The sequence below is a fragment of the Hermetia illucens genome, chromosome 6 (genome assembly GCF_905115235.1).
Source record: "Hermetia illucens chromosome 6, iHerIll2.2.curated.20191125, whole genome shotgun sequence".
Classification (NCBI taxonomy): domain Eukaryota; kingdom Metazoa; phylum Arthropoda; class Insecta; order Diptera; family Stratiomyidae; genus Hermetia; species Hermetia illucens.
In genome coordinates this window covers 72,246,029-72,263,212 of record NC_051854.1, presented here as the reverse complement: position 1 = coordinate 72,263,212, position 17,184 = coordinate 72,246,029, and the positions used below count along the sequence as shown (strand labels likewise).

General features: G+C 44.7%; 1 protein-coding gene across 1 annotated transcript in view; it reads left to right on the top strand.

Moving 5' to 3' along the window:
* Window positions 1-17,184, top strand: part of LOC119660046 — a 70,811-nt gene that overhangs the window by 12,053 nt on the left and 41,574 nt on the right. The window lies entirely within an intron of this gene.

Sequence of the window (17,184 nt, the reverse complement as noted above, 5' to 3'; positions counted from 1 at the left end):
TTTCACCACGAAGCTAGTTGAGAGAGTAGATTCTCAATCGACAGTCGGCATCAGCACTCGACTTTGGCCACTGAAGCTAGGAAATATTATGTAGATCAACGTAATATATCGACCAGCAGCCGAAATTCATTTCAGCCCATAACATTGCAAATCTATTATTTAAAGCCAAAAATCTGCATCTGCAAATTTATATGCATCCGACATCATTTCACCACCACCACCACCACCGATACCAGTTCAAAGTTAGACCGAAAGCAGGCCAAAGCCAGCCAAAGGAATAGGCAATCATAACAACAGCCGATAACCCACGTCGGCATCGGCTCGACACTTATCAACTTATCTATCACAGCAGTAATATCACCACTTTTGTCATGCAGTAATGTTAGGTTATGCGGTAACATTTGGTAATGCGATGATATCAGGTAAAACGTTGGTGTTGTAATGTTTGGTAATATTTAGAGCTCGTTCGGTGACGCCAACGTGATATTACGCTGTAAGGTGAGATGCCTTTTGTGATATTGTGGAAGAGCTGCAGTATCATCATCATCATCAACGGCGCAACGGTATCCGGTCTAGGCCTGCCTTAATAAGGAACACCAGGCATCCTGGTTTTGCGCCGAGGTCCACCAATTCGATATTCCTAAAAGCTGTCTGGCGTCCTGACCTATGCCATCGCTCCATCTTAGGCAGGGTCTGCCTCGTCTTCTTTTTCTACTATGGATATTGCCCTTATAGACTTTCCGGGCTGGATCATCCTCATCCATACGAATTAAGTTACTCGCCCACCGTAACCTATAGAGCCAGATTTTATCCACATACCGCTCATGGATTTCGTCGTTATGTAGGCTACGGAGTCATCCATCTTCATGTAGGGAGGCCAAAAACTCTCGAACGCGGCCAAGAGTTCGCAATTCTTCTTGCTAAGAACCCAAGTCTCCGAGGAATACATGAGGACTGGCAAGATCATTGTCTTGTATAGTAAGAGCTTTCACCCTATGGTGAGACGTTTCGAGCGGAACAGTCTTTGTAAGCTGAAATAGGCTCTGTTGGCTGACAACAACCGTGCGTGGATTTCCTCATCGTAGCTGTTATTGATTGTGACTTTCTACCCTAGATAGGAGAAATTATCAACAGTCTCAAAGTTGTAGTCTCCTATCCTTATTCTTCTTCGTGTTTGACCAGTGCGGTTTGATGTTGTTGGTTGGTTGGTTTTCGGTGCTCACGTTGCCACCATATATTTTGTCTTGCCTTCATTGATGCACAGACGAAGATCTCGCGCCCATTGCCGCCTGCTCGATCTGGATGAAGTCAGTTTGTACGTCTCGGGTGGTTCTTCACATTATGTCGATATCGCCAGCATAGGCCAGTAGTTGGGTAGACTTAAAGAGGATCGTACCTCTTGCATTTACCTCAGCATCACGCATCACTTTCTCGAGGGCCAGGTTAAAGAGGACGCATGACAGGGCATCCCCTTGTCGTAGGCCGTTGTTGATGACGAATGGTCTTCAGAGTGATCCTGCTGCTTTTATCTGACCTCACGCATTGGTCCGGGTCAGTCTAGTCAGTGTTATCAATTTCGTCGGGATACCGAATTCTCTCATGGCCGTGTACAGTTTTACCCTGGCTATACTATCATAAGCGCCTTTAAAGTCGATGAAGAGATGTTGCAACTGATGTCCATATTCTAACAGTTTTTCCATCGCTTGCCGCGCAGAGAAAATCTGATCTGTTGCTGACTTGCCTGGAGTAGAACCTCTTTGGCATGGGCTGGGCGTATGGGGCTATCCAGCCTTGCAAGATAGTGGAAAATGTCTTATTGATGGTACCCAGCAACGTGATACCTCTATAATTGCTGCACTGTGTGATATCCCCCTTTTTATGTACGAGACAGATAGTGCCGCTTTGCCAATCGTCAGGCATTGATTCACTGTCCCATACCTTGAGCACAAGTTGATGAACCACTTGGTGTAACTGGCCGCCTTAATATTTAACCAATTCGGCTGTAATTCCATCGGCTCCAGGCGACTTATGATTTCTAAGCCGATGACTGTATCTCCTATACGTGGTGGTAGCAGTATTTGTTCGTCGTCTTCAGTTGGCGGTGCCTCCGACTCGCCGATGTTCTGGTTGTTCAGTAGTTCATCGAAGTACACAATCCATCTCTCCAAAATGCCCATTCTGTTGGAAATCAGATTTCTCTCTTTGCCTTGGGAGGATGAGCATCGAGGGGCTTCATCTTGCTGACTTCTTGGAAAAACTTCAGCGTCTGGGGCGGTTGCTCCCTGTACTTTTCTAGTTCACAGACCTGTTGGTTTTCCCGGGCTTCCTTTTTCCGTCTATGAAGTCACTTCTCCGCTCGCCGGAGTTCGTGATAAGTTTGCGCGCGAACCCGCGTTCTTTGAGAATGCACCATTACTCGGCATGCAGCATCCTTCCAATCCGTTGCTAGCTTACATTCATCGTCAAACCAGCCGTTCCGGCTTTTTTCGCGGCTGGGCCCAAGTATGTTTGTGGCCGTATTTATGATAACGTTCTTGAGGTGATTGTGAAGATCATTTGTTGATGCTTCATCTCCAGAAATTCTGTTGACTGCGGTTATTGCGGTATCCATTTCCCTCTTATAGGTGTTGGGGAGGGCTGTGTTGTGGATGGCTTCAGTGTTAACTCTCACCTGATTGTTAGAGGGGATTCTGAGTGGTGTTGTTATTCGAGCGCGGAGCATCATGCCAGCGAGATAGTGATCCGAGTCTATATTGGCCCCCCTATATGTTCTAACATTAATCAAAGGTGAGAGGTGGCGGCGTTCGATGAACATGTGGTCAATTTGGTTGAAAGTGGTGCCGTCTGGAGAGGCCCACGCATGTTTGTGAACCGCTTTCCGCGCAAACCAGGTACTTTCAACAACCATTTCGTGTGGCACTGTTAATTGGATAATCCGTCCGGTATCATCTGTATTTCGATGTAAGCTATGGGAGCCCGAATAAGGGCTCCTTCCCTACTTGGCTTTTAAAATCCCCAAGTAGGATTTTAATATCATATCTGGGAGAGGTTTCGGGGGTTCGTTCTACTGCCTCGTAGAAGGTATCCTTCTCCGGTTCTGCAGTCTCCTCTGTATGGGCGTGAACGTTAATGAAGTTTATATTTCTAAACTTCCCTGGCAAGTGCAGAATGCACAGCTGTTCGCCTATGTTTTCATAGCCGATGACAGTAGGTTTCATATTTTGGCTGACTGAGAAACCTACTCCGAGTGCATGGTTTACTGGACGGCCACCATAATATATGGTGTAGCGACTCTTCTTCAGGAAAGCCGTCCCTGTCCATCGCATCTCCTGGAACGCTGTTACATCAGTCTTATATTGGGACAGGGTATCGGCTAGCTGTTCAGCAGCTTCACCTTTGTACAGGGAGTGCACATTCCATGAAAAAATGCGCAAATCGTTATTCCTATGTCGTTGCCGGGCTCATCGTTGTATTATCCCTCCAGTCCGCGGCTCATGTTGTGGCTTCTTAACAAGTTGTTTTCCGTGTAGGACTGTCAGCCCTACCCAACCACCAACCTGGAGGACCAGTTGGTACAATTTCTCCCGTTTTTAGGTACGGGAGACTCGCCTTCATCCTTCTCCATTTGCAGTTTTTCATGAAGGAAGAACTCCCAGCGATCACCACGTGGAGATAGGGTTTGGTAGTAGAGCGGTTGGTGTTTGTTAATGGTCTTTGAAAAATGGAGAACATGCTAAAGCGTCCATCTTCTAGTTTCCCGACTTTATAAATTCTAAGGTATTGTCAAGTGCATATTTTATAGAAAGCAAAACTAACTTATAACTAAGATGTGACTGTTGGTGATGTAGATAATTTGTTGATCTTCCTGTCTAGGCCTGCCATAATAAGGAACTCTACACATCCCGGTTTTGCGCCGAGGTCAACGAATTCGGGATCCCTAAAAACTGTCTGCCATCCTGACCTACACCATCGCTCTATCTCAAGCAGGGTCTGCCTCATGTTCTTTTTCTACCATAGATATCACTATGGCCCGTTTTATTTCTGCGACATTGTCTTTTGCCCCTCATCTCATCATCATATAAATGCAGAAATTGCTTCCAAAAAATAGCTTTTCTTTTGCAGTGAGTACAGTATTAGTTTTTTTCCTATATCCACAATAGTGCCTTTTCCATTTGGAATCAAGGAAATATCCATTCAAAGTCATTGCTTTAGACCCACAAACGTTACCTTGGTTAATTATTGATGACCGACATGACTCTATGATATACTTATTGCCTCAATGGAGATTATGTAATGACCAATCACTTCAACTATGTGGAATAAACGACCAAAAGGTACAGAAGCACACAGATTTGTCAACATTGTTGCTAGGGTTTAGTAACGCTAACTCTCCCGCTTACTTCAAGCCCGAACTAGATATTGTCATTCCGCGTATAAATACGAATATCCCATTACGATTCAAATTGCTGAAGGGAGAACACATTGCATAAATTTCATTGAACTCGTAATGAAAAGTCAGGATATGCTTTGATGATGTTATTGGTGCCCCTTAACCATTGATTGAAGTTTACTCCGCAGGATTACATTTTATCAGTTTCCAAAAGCCTGTGATGTAGGAGTCTTCATTCAAGCTGGATCAAACGAACATGGCTGGTAATCTGGTCGAGGACGATATGCATATTTCGAAAGCAAACGTCATCAATCAGTCGAAGTGAGCTGGAAACCATCTTTAGTAGATATGAATAGCAAGCGATAAGTAACGCATTCATAAAGGAGACAAAGGTTGTATGAAAATTACGCCTCAGGTAGAAGGGATTCAAAGCTCTCAAATTAAGCCATGGTGAACTGAAGTCGTATTAATGACGTATAACGCAGCGCAGAAAATCCGTTACCTCGATCCAGGAATTTGAGTGGCAGTCCGTATGCTCCTAATGACGGAAATGCGGTATTACCTGTGAAATCTTTTGGTCCACATGGATTTGCTATACGTAAAAATTCCATTCGTCTTACCTTCTATTTCGAAAATTGTGTATGCTCAATACGCATTTCTCTTCTTAGAAAAAAATTAGAAAATTGTGGCTTTAATTATACATTTAATTGGAATATAATAAATAAAGTAGGTTTTTTACTCTGGAACCTTACTTAATTTGTCTTCTAACATTTGCATCCTTGGAAACCAAAAAAGTCACCGCTTACGAATGGTTATATTGATAAAATGGATAAAAAGTAAATTATGGTTTCGTCCAAGGCAGAGGCAACTCACCAGATGCTGCCTCACCTCTGCCCTGGGAGCAGCGTGACAGAAGTGGTTACATTTTTTTTAACACTTAACCTATTGCTTAATTCTATGTTTAATTTAACGTGATACTAACTTATCTAGAGGTGAAACTCTCTAACTGTAGAGGTGAAAGTCTCAGGAAAAACCTCTCCTGACTTTAAAAACAAAAAAACAAATGATAACGGACTGCGGACTATTCAATTAGCAGGGTCACACGAAATGGTTGTTGGAAGTACCTGGTTTGCGCGGAAAGCGGTCCACAAACATACGTGGGCCTCTCCAGACGGGACCACTTTCAACCAAATTGTCTACGTGTTCATCGAAAGCCGCCACCTCTCAGCCTTGATGAATGTCAGAACATATAGGGGGCCAATATGGACTCGGATCACTATCTCGTTGGCATGGTGCTCCGAGCTCGAATAACAATACGGTTGTCCTCTGTCGTCTGTCACTTGTCATCTGTCGTCTGTCACTTGTCATCTGTCACTTGTCATCTGTCGTCTGTCGTCTGTCGTCTTTCGTCTTTCGTCTTTCGTCTTTCGTCTTTCGTCTTTCGTCTTTCGTCTTTCGTCTTTCGTCTTTCGTCTTTCGTCTGTCGCCTGTCGTCTGTCGTCTGTCGTCTGTCGTCTGTCGTCTGTCGTCTGTCGTCTGTCGTCTGTCGTCTGTCGTCTGTCGTCTGTCGTCTGTCGTCTGTCGTCTGTCGTCTGTCGTCTGTCGTCTGTCGTCTGTCGTCTGTCGTCTGTCGTCTGTCGTCTGTCGTCTGTCGTCTGTCGTCTGTCGTCTGTCGTCTGTCGTCTGTCGTCTGTCGTCTGTCGTCTGTCGTCTGTCGTCTGTCGTCTGTCGTCTGTCGTCTGTCGTCTGTCGTCTGTCGTCTGTCGTCTGTCGTCTGTCGTCTGTCGTCTGTCGTCTGTCGTCTGTCGTCTGTCGTCTGTCGTCTGTCGTCTGTCGTCTGTCGTCTGTCGTCTGTCGTCTGTCGTCTGTCGTCTGTCGTCTGTCGTCTGTCGTCTGTCGTCTGTCGTCTGTCGTCTGTCGTCTGTGGTCTGTCGTCTGTCGTCTGTCGTCTGTCGTCTGTCGTCTGTCGTCTGTCGTCTGTCGTCTGTCGTCTGTCGTCTGTCGTCTGTCGTCTGTCGTCTGTCGTCTGTCGTCTGTCGTCTGTCGTCTGTCGTCTGTCGTCTGTCGTCTGTCATCTGTCGTCTGTCGTCTGTCGTCTGTCATCTGTCGTCTGTCGTCTGTCGTCTGTCGTCTGTCGTCTGTCGTCTGTCGTCTGTCGTCTGTCGTCTGTCGTCTGTCGTCTGTCGTCTGTCGTCTGTCGTCTGTCGTCTGTCGTCTGTCGTCTGTCGTCTGTCGTCTGTCGTCTGTCGTCTGTCGTCTGTCGTCTGTCGTCTGTCGTCTGTCGTCTGTCGTCTGTCGTCTGTCGTCTGTCGTCTGTCGTCTGTCGTCTGTCGTCTGTCGTCTGTCGTCTGTCGTCTGTCGTCTGTCGTCTGTCGTCTGTCGTCTGTCGTCTGTCGTCTGTCGTCTGTCATCTGTCGTCTGTCGTTTGTCGTCTGTCGTCTGTCGTCTGTCGTCTGTCGTCTGTCGTCTGTCGAACTTATCACGAACTCCGGCGAGCGGAGAAGTGACTTCATAGATGGAAAAAGGAAGCCCGGGAAAACCAACAGGTCTGTGAACTAGAAAAGTACAGGGAGCAACCGCCCCAGACGCGGAAGTTTTAACAACAAGTCAGCAGGATGAAGCCTTATACACCTCGATGCTCATCCTGCCGAAACAAAGAGCGGGCATATTCGAGCGATGGATTGAGAACTTTGATGACCTACTGAACAACCAGAACATCGGCTAGTTGGAGGTCCCGCCAACTGAAGACGAAATACAAATACAGACAAATACTGCCACCACCAAGTTTAGGAGAAACAGTCCGTGCAATTCATCGGCTAAAAAATCATAAGTCGCCAGGAGCCGATGGAATTACAGCTGAAATGGTTAAATATGGAGGCGACCAGTTACACCAAGTGGTTCATCAACTTGTGCTCAAGGTATGGGACAGCGAATCAATGCCTGAAGATTGGCAACGGAGCATTATCTGTCTCAGACATAAAAAAGGAGACATCACACAGTGCAGCAATTATAGAGGTATCACGTTGCTGAATACCATCTATAAGATATTCTCCACTATCTTGTTAGGCCGGATAGCCCCATACGCCCAGAACGTTATTGGCCAAGAGGCTTCACTCTAGGCAAATCAGCAACAGATCAGAGTTTCTCTCTGCGGCAAGCGATGGAAAAACTGTTGGTATATGGACAACAGTTGCACCATCTGTTCATCGACTTTAAAGCCGCCTATGATAGCATAGCCAGGGTAAAACTGTACACGGCCATGAGAAAATTCGGTATCTCGACGAAATTAATAAGACTGACTAGGCTGACCCTGACCAATGTGCGAGGCCAGATAAAAGCAGAAGGATCACTCTCAAGACCATTCGAGATCAACAACGGTCTACGACAAGCGGATGCGCTATCATGCATCCTCTTTAACCTGGCCCTCGAGAAAGTGATGCGTGATGCTGAGGTAAATGCAAGAGGTACGATCCTCTTCAAGTCCACCCAACTACTGGCCTATGCTGACGATATCGACATCATGGGAAGAACCACCCGAGACCTACAAACTGCCTTCATCCAGATCGATCAGGCGGCGCGAGATCTTGGGCTGCAATCAATGAAGGCAAGAAAAAATATATGGTGGTAATGTCAGCACCGAAGACGAATCAACCAACAACATCAAGCCGCACTGGTCAAACACGAAGAAGTATAAGGATAGGAAAATACAACTTTGAGACCGTTGATAATTTCTCCTATCTAGGGTAGAAAATCACAACCGATAACAACTACGATGATGAAATCCGCGCACGGTTGTTGTCAGCCAACAGAGCCTATTTCAGCTTACAAAGACTGTTCCGCTCGAAACGTCTCACCATAGGGTCAAAGCTTTTACTGTACAATACTATGATCTTGCCAGTCCTCATGTATTCCTCGGAAACTTGGGTTCTTAGTAAGAAAAATTGCGGACTCTTGGCCGCGTTCGAGAGAAGAATCCTCTGAAGAATTTTTGGCCCCCTACATGAGGATGGACGATTCCGAAGCCTACACAATGACGAAATCTATGAGCGATACCATGACCGTCCGGTTGTGGATAAAATCCGGCTCAATAGGTTACGGTGGGCGGGTCACTTAATCCGTATGGATGAGGATGATCCCACCCGGAAAGTCTATAAGGACAATGGATCATAGAGCGATTAAACCAGTACGGGTGTTGGAGATTTTGGAGTTGAGTGGGGAATTGGTTGGTTATAAGCGGGGATTTAGGTGTACCGCAAGGAACTTGCTGGAATGGACAGAGGGGATTGATATTCACGGTCTACTGTTATCTTCCGGGTAAAGTGGGCTTTACCTCTAAAGACGATAGCTTCGCATGTGGTTGGGTTAAAATGGAGTTTCCAAGACTGAATGAATTTATAGAGTGATTCAGCTGGAATATTACGAGATGCGGTGTATAGGACCATGTGCTTTGCGGCCACAACCAGCGTTATATCGTCAGCGTAGGCTACCATCGTAGGTTCCTCTGGAAGGGGAAGATTAAGTACATCGGCGCACATGATATTCCACAGCAGTGGGCCCATTACGTAGCTCTGTGGGACACCCGCAGAGACAACGTAAACCTGGCGTTTGTCATCAATGTCATACCAAAGTCTCCGTTCTTGTAAATAGCTATTGACAATAGCTGCAAGACAACCAGGAATACCAAGCTTCGCAACAGATTCCCGTATTAGGTTCCAATTGGCCGAATTGAATGTATTTCTCACATGCAGGGTTACCACCACGCAATATTTGCTAGTGCTGCCCGTTCCGTGGATTGCATCTTCAGTCAAGCCAGTAACCAATTTCGTGACATCAATGGTTGATCTGGCTTCACGAAACCCATACTCTTGATCTGAGAGACCTCCCTCGGACATGCATGCTTCGAACAACTCAGCGGTCTGGATTTCACGGCAACCTTAAGGGCTCTATTTGGCATCCCATACAGATCTGGAGTTTTGTTATCTCCTGTCCTAGCGCAGATCTCCAGTAGGTCGTCACTGGTGACTGGCAGTATTGCCGTCACATTCAGAAGTAGCTGGAAGCTGCCTATGTCCTCCCCTTCCTGGGGGAATAATTTTTAACAACAGTGACGGGCACGTGATTTGCGGAGATGATCGGCCTCTGAATCGCGCCATTACGACTCTATAGGCTCCTCCACGGATTTACGTCTGCTTCCGAACAGAGCTCCTTAAGGTATTCCTACCTTTTGCTACGTTGAATGGCGGGCTTGAGGGTTTTGAAGACTTCTTTGTAGACGCGCTCTTTCTGGTTGATTCTGCCTATCACCCTCTGAGCCGCTCTTCTGGCTCGGTGACAGCCTGATCGAAAACTGGCCAGTTTGGTCTTCTACTGGGGAATAGGCATCTCCCAGGCATGGACGCGTCACACGGTTTGGCGATGCATTGGGCCACGTGGAAAAGTCTTTCCGTAGATGCGCCTGCTTTATTAGGTGGGTCTAATCATATCTCTGCTCATCCAGAGCTTTAGCAGACCAGCCTAACATCTCTCTTAGTTTCGGGAATGATGGTCTTCTGCCCGGTGACTCCACCCATATATAATAATCGTTGGCGCAACAATCCATATTGGATCAGGGCCTTGAAGTGTGTTAGAGCACTTCATTCAAGACCGTAACGGTACACTACAGAACACTGTAGGAGGCAATGTGGGCAGCATTGCGCTCGCCCGAGATTTTTACCCTGATTTGACTCAGGTACTCATTCACAGCTGAGTCGACTGGTATCCGACGTCAAGTCACGATGCAAATCCTACTGCCACCAGCGAGATTTGAACGGCGGCCTTCCGTATGACAACCCAGTGCTCTAACCACTGAGCTATCCGGACACTCCACCCATAGCCCAAAGAAAATTGCCTGGTGATCGCTGTGGGTGTAGTCCATGCTGACGCACCAGGACATACCACTTGCCAATGCAGGGCTGACAAAAATTAGGTCTACGATTGAGGCGGCCTCCCCTTGCTGAAAGGTGTTTACATAACCTTGTTGGCCAGAATAATATCGAACTGTGCAAAAGCGTCTAATAGACTGCGTCCCTTTGTATTTGTCTCTATGCCACCCCCCAAGCATTGAAGTCACCAGCAATCACTGTTTGTCCATCTGTCTGTCTTTTTTTTAAGGAGATGGAAATCTTCAAAAGATTCTGGCCTGGGCACGCCAGAGTGTGGGATTTGTACCCACTGAAACCACCCCGACCAGGTATTGACGGTATCCGCCATGGCCGGGGAGAAACTGGGTGAGATTATAATTAATCTCCCCATACTTTCTCTCCAGCCACTCCCCGATGGAAGGGATCAACCTGTAAGTCCAACGACCCTTTTCTAACTGGTCCCATCGTTGTTACCATCTGCTTATCGATCTGTCCCTTTTGTTTTTTCCCCCTGCGATAAAGGAGAAATGAACATGGTTTTATAAATGTTCATCATTTCGGTTGTCAGGATGTCAATCGGCATCATTCCCGAGATGACGAACGCTGCATCATCTGAGACGGTCCTGAAGGCAGAACACACCCTTAAGGCTGTTCTTCTGTTAACCGTACTCAGTTTATGTGCATTGCCTAAAACATGCAACGCTTTTCCCCAAACTGGGACTATATACATCATGATAGAACTCACCGCCCTGGCTATGAGCACCTTGCAAGTATGCCGAGGTCCTCCTACGTTCGGCGTCATTCTTGTCAGAGCCATACTCGTGGTGGATCCTTTTTCGCAGGTATGCTCTATGTGCTGTTTAAAATTGAGTTTTCCGTCTATCATCACCCCTAAATATTTTATGAGCGGCTTGGAAGTGATGATACGATTCCCGATTCTAATGCAGGCGTTATGTGTCTTGCGGCGCTTAATGATGAGGACCGCTTCCGTCTTTTCCTCCGCGAGTGCCAGTCCAGCACTCTCTAACCAAGCCTTAACCACACTGATTGCTTCACTTGAGTACAACTCAGCGTCGGCGCAACCCACGACCGTGGCCTCCTCCGGAACCGGAAAACTTCATGTATAAGGTTCTAATTAGCAGAGTTGAATGCATTCCTGACTCGGGGGTTATCGCCACACAATATTTACTGGTACAACCCCTTTCGTGAATTGAATTTTCGGTCAAGCCAGTGACTATTTTGATAGTATCAACGGTTGATCTGGCTTTACGGAACTCTCTGTCTGTCTGTCTGTCTGTCACATGCATTTTTCTCGGTGAGAGTAGGAGCGATTGATAGCAAATTTGGTGGAAAATGGGGAACTGTGAACGTTCACGCATACAGTTAATTACATCCTTTTTCGTCGACTTTAAGAGGTTTCCATATATGCAAAAGAGATGTGTACGTTTCTTTTTTACCAAATATAGTCATGTGGGGTATTAAATAAAAGGTCTCGATTATTATTTTTCTATGCCGGTCTTAGTTTTGACATTTGTTGGACAAGCGGGGAGTGAAAGGGTTCGAAAGTGATGATTTCTTTAACAGATCCATTCTCAGAAACCACTCAACCGAAAAATCTGAAAAAAATCAGGAGGTTGGCATTATATGGTACCTAGGCTTCGAAGTACCCTCCATACCAACATATGTTCAAATAAAGCCAATAACATCATATTACTATAATTTTTAATAATTGGTTGCAAAACCCCCCTTAAGTTCATCTTGGCACCACTACGCAGTACTATAGGCTACAACATAAAGCACGATCCCACCAAGTTTAGTGAAAATCGTACTATCACTAACACAGTTATAATAGGTAAAAGTGTTCGCTCCTTTCCAAATTCAAGACTATACTCTCACATAATATATGCATAAATTACGTGCTACGTACTAATGAGGCAAATGCACACTCAAATCTCTTTATATAAGAAACACACAAAACCTTTCATGCCTGAAGTGTCCAGCTTCCGGTTTCCCGACTTGTTTAAGAATGGGAATGATGTGATCATTTTTCCAAGTTGTGGAGCATTGGGCTGTAGGGATGCATGAATTAAAAAGATGGGATGAGAAGTGACTAAGAGTCTTTCTTGAAAAGGATGATAGAGATCTGGTCAGATCCGGTGGATTTCTTGTTGTTGTGGGACATTATGATAGATGCTACTGTATTGGGGTGGCGGCTAGAATGGGAGAACAGACTCGACCTGTATGGTCCGCCAGAGGGATTGGGAAGTGTTGTGAGGAATGATGGAAGGGTGTAAGGTTTTGGATGTAGTGGAGTACGGTTGCTGGTTCAGCGAGATGCAAGCATGTTGAACATTGAATTGCTTAGTATATAAGGATTGGATTTCGGATCGGAGGTATATACGGGATTTAAGATGGGTACAGCGCGGGGAGTATTTCTGGCGGTGAAGGTGGCGACGGAGAGTGGCTTTCTCTTGATAAGGTTAAAGGTTTGGGCAGAGAGGGTGATCGTTTACAGGTCTAGAAAGTATAACACGGCGGCAAACATCTTGCAGTCCACGCATGGTTGCTGGAAGCCAACAGAGCCTATATAAGGTTGCTAAAACTGCTTTACTAGAGACGCCTCACTATAGAGTCGAAGATTTCACTGTATAAGCCGATGATCTTGCCTTGTATTCTTCGGAGATTTGCGTTTTTAGCAAAAACAAATTCTAACTCCTGGCAGCGTTCGAGAAAAGAATCCCCCGAAGAATTTTTGACCCCCTATATAAGGATGGACGAATCGGTTCCGGCTGAATACGTTCCGGTGGGCAAATCTATAAGGATAATATCTATAGTACAAAAAGAAGACATGGCAGACGTTGCCTCGGATGAAGCGATGGCGTAGACATGGACGCCAAATACTTTTTAAGGGTATCGAGTTGGTGGACCTCAAAACAAAGATGCCTGGAGTTCGCCACCGGTTGGTGCCCCTTTGATTCTAATAATAACAAAGTTATAGTACGTAAAAGTTGCCCCTTTCACGTCAAATTACTGCTTTCTAGGAGATGAAATGCCAATACTGCATCGAATTGAATATCACACATATTCAGCGAACACTATTGGAAAGAATTTGGTGGACTTTAGTTACAAGAGAAAACATACGGTTCCCTATAAACACTCGAGGGGAAATTTTAATTTTGTGACTAATCTAAATGACATTTTGTGAAGTAAATGCTTGAATTTAAAAGGAGTCCTTCGTTCACTATACAGTTGGCACACAAAACGGAAGTCCAAACCGGGGATTGTGAAGGGTCATGTTTTCTCCGTCCATTAATACCTATAACAGAAATATAAACACACGACAACCACCCACTTCATACCTCCGAAACATTTTTAAGCCAGCACAAAATAACTTGAATGAATGCATTACTCGAGTTGGAGTAAATGTTAAACTGCCTCCTAGGGAAACGTCCTGAAGGGGTACTTAAAAACATTGTTCCGGTTCTAAATATTTGGTGAAAGTACATCAACAAGGAGTTTGAAAATAAAAATCTGAAAAGTGATATAACATATGATCAGTGTGGGTATGTACCTACAAATGTGAATACTATTTGAAAATTTTAGGAAGGATACTCTGCAATACCAAATGCAATACCCAGCAGAAATCACTGGATTTTATTTAGAGGATATTCCCAGGACGAAGTACCATACATAATGTATACAAGCATAAAAACTTGTACACATGAGCACATGGTATCCTTTTTATTTTCATGCACTTACCGAATGTTTACGTTAGTGCATGGTATAAATCCCTTTCTTCCGGCAACGTATATCGATGTCCGGATTTCCTAAACCTATCTTTCCCATATGTGTGATTCCAAATAATATCGAAATGACTGGACCATGTCAATTTCACTGTGGAAACTCCAATTTTCTGTCTCTATGTTTTACTATTCAGTCGGATAAACTTGAAACCCGTCTTACCGTAAGGGCAAAAAATAAATACAAATATCTGAATTCATGAAAGGATCGCGTTTAAATTAGCCATGAAGCGGAAAAAAGGACACATCGTGTTGTCCGTCCATTTGGAATCGATGGGATTCTGTGAACAGAATATAATTTCTCTTATTGACCTTCTGGTGACAACATAATAGATGAAATGTTTTTCAAAGGTAAACTGTTAAATGGGGTTAAGGGTGAAGCATTTTGGAACTGCATTAATTCCCATTGTGACAGCTATGCACGTCAATAAAATCGTATCAAAGAAAGTTAATCGAATATGCTCAATGCACAATATCTGCTTGAAGCAAACATCAAATGTAAATTCAAAATGTATCATATACGATTATAGGTCTTTTTCCCTTGTTGTCTATTACGTTTTGCGGGATACATGCCCGCTAAATATTTCATATATGTTCATGTTTAAACAGTTGATGATTCTCAATTTATTAGTTATATACAGTGTTCTTGAAATAATATAATATAGTATTGAAATACATTGATTTGAATTGATAAAATTAACATCAGTCAGATGGTTTTTCCTTTGAATAGGTTAATAAATGGGTTCATTACTGGAAACCATTTGTAGCCATTCAACATAAGGAAAAATAAGGAAAGCAAAGCAAGGGAAAGCGATTTAGAGGAAAATGTAATTCACCCCCCGCCCCTCCCTTGGCAGCGAAAAAGAGACTCCTAGTTTTAATTACCATCGTTCTGACATCCAGGTTAGGAAGGACGTTCCATTCGTAATCTTCGCGTATAAATCGCTAATGTCGTCAATAGAGAAGTGCCGAGTCCTAAAAGTCTTCTTAAAGCAGTTTTAATTTATCCTGTTCAAAATTATTCACGATATCGCTCCCTGCACATCGGGGATACTGAATGGAGTGGTCTTGTGGCGGCACATCGGAGGCGCGAACCTGAATATCATTGTGAATTCGCCCCTGCCGCCATTGAATGACCGTGAATACCGCTGACGGCCCGACAGGAGACTGGGAAGACAAATGTCAAGAATGACATTTTACCACGAAAACTCTAATCTTGTCTGCCGACCAGCAAAGAGCCATTCTTTCAAAATGTCCAAAAAGTGAACAAATTGTAATGAATTTAACACTTTGGTAATCTTAGAGATATCTGGGATAGTTACAGAGAATTGTGCAATAAAATGTATGGTCTACGAAGAAAAAGGACTTTTTAATATATTGGGGAAAACGGTTCTTGAGAGTATTGTAAATTAAGCTTATCAAGGTAAGACCGACATTTCAATTGGCTCTGATATCTGTGATCATATCGTTTTTAAATTAATCTTTGAGAACACATGCTCTGTCTTATTCACTGAAAGAGAAGAATTGAGAACGGATATGACAGACTTAATAACCTTCACCGCCGGGTTAGTCTTGGGAGACAGATGAGGCTGAGGGGTGTCCTTGAAAAACTAAAGTACGGAACTTTTCCAACCACTTGCAAAAATAGCGACTATATTCCAGGTGGGATATGAGCCACTCTAGTATTAGCAAAAGAATGTTTGCGAGAAAAAAAATTGCATGATCACACCATTCGAATCTGTTTCGACAGACGGGCAGCGATAAAAGTAAAGTTTCCTCCAAAGTGGGGTCTACGTACTCTCTGTTTCTGGAAGATGTTCTCGGATTCGCAAAAACCTGTGAAAGCGTAGGCGGCCAGGATGGCTCATCGTGCGCCATGCCTTCAGTATTTCAAGCGTGGTATGCGGTTGTCCGGGGGCGTTTAAATTCAACGAGCTTCAAGGAGCTCCCAGAAGAGGGTGGATTCGAATTGCATTCCTTGGTCTGTGATAATTACGGTGGGAAAACCAAAGCGCGGAATCCACTCTCGACAGAGGACCTCAGCACATGACTGGGTTATAATGCCCTTGAGAGGTATTGTTGACTTAGGGAATACACCTAATTTTTTCTTAGCATATAAAGGCACGTGACACCTTTGGCATTTCGTGGTACAAAGTGAATTAATCTCTGGAGGGTTTATGCCGCACTACCCAGAGCAAAAGAGTCCAAAGAGTCCCAAATGTGCTCAAATTGTTGTCATCGGAATATTTTCTGAAGCCAGAGGGATCTGATGGTAGGCTTTGACAAGGTTGAAAAAACACGACGATTTGCTAAATAACGTGCAAAGTGTTGGATGAATGCAATGGGGTAGCGGTCCGGAATTGTTCGAACATGCAGATAGAGTGGAGATAACCAACTGCTGCCGAAAGGTCTGCTTATACCCTACTTAAATAGCTATTCAAACTCTTTCCACGGAACCGCCAGCTCCTGGGGTGGTAAAGGACGCACATTCTAGAAGATCATACGTAACTGCCTCAAAGAGACTACACTCGGTAGTGATTTTAGGGTATTTTCTAACCTGTGCACGAATATGTAGGTTGGCAATGGCTTCAAAAACGATAAAAAAATTGCTGGCGGAGCAGATTAAAAATTGTGTTGTGCCTCGGGTAGACGTCACCGCGTCTCCCAGCACACTCAGTTTTTTCTAGCTCGTGAAAAAAGCATAAAAAGCATGGGTTGGTACATTGGGTGGCCTGCTCCGTAAACCTACAAGGGTACCAGCACCTGCCTAAGTTCCGCCGCGGCGCGCGGCTATCCGAACGCCCATTTCTTGAGGTGTACGACGAACGTGTTCGCGATTACTCCTTCGAATGCGAAGCATTGGACGCCACGTCGGTGGCCTCCCACGACACTTGTTGGATTTGATACAGACCATCTCAATGTCTGAACTAACAACTTAACAAAAATACTTAGAATAATACAACATCGTTTGTTGAGTGTTGGCCCACCAATGTCGATGCTTTTCGCCACCTATTCTTCTTTGAGTAGTCCCTTCTTTAACGGTTGCCTATTCTTCGGCCTTAGTGGCCCTTGTGCAGGTAGCTTGCGAATGATG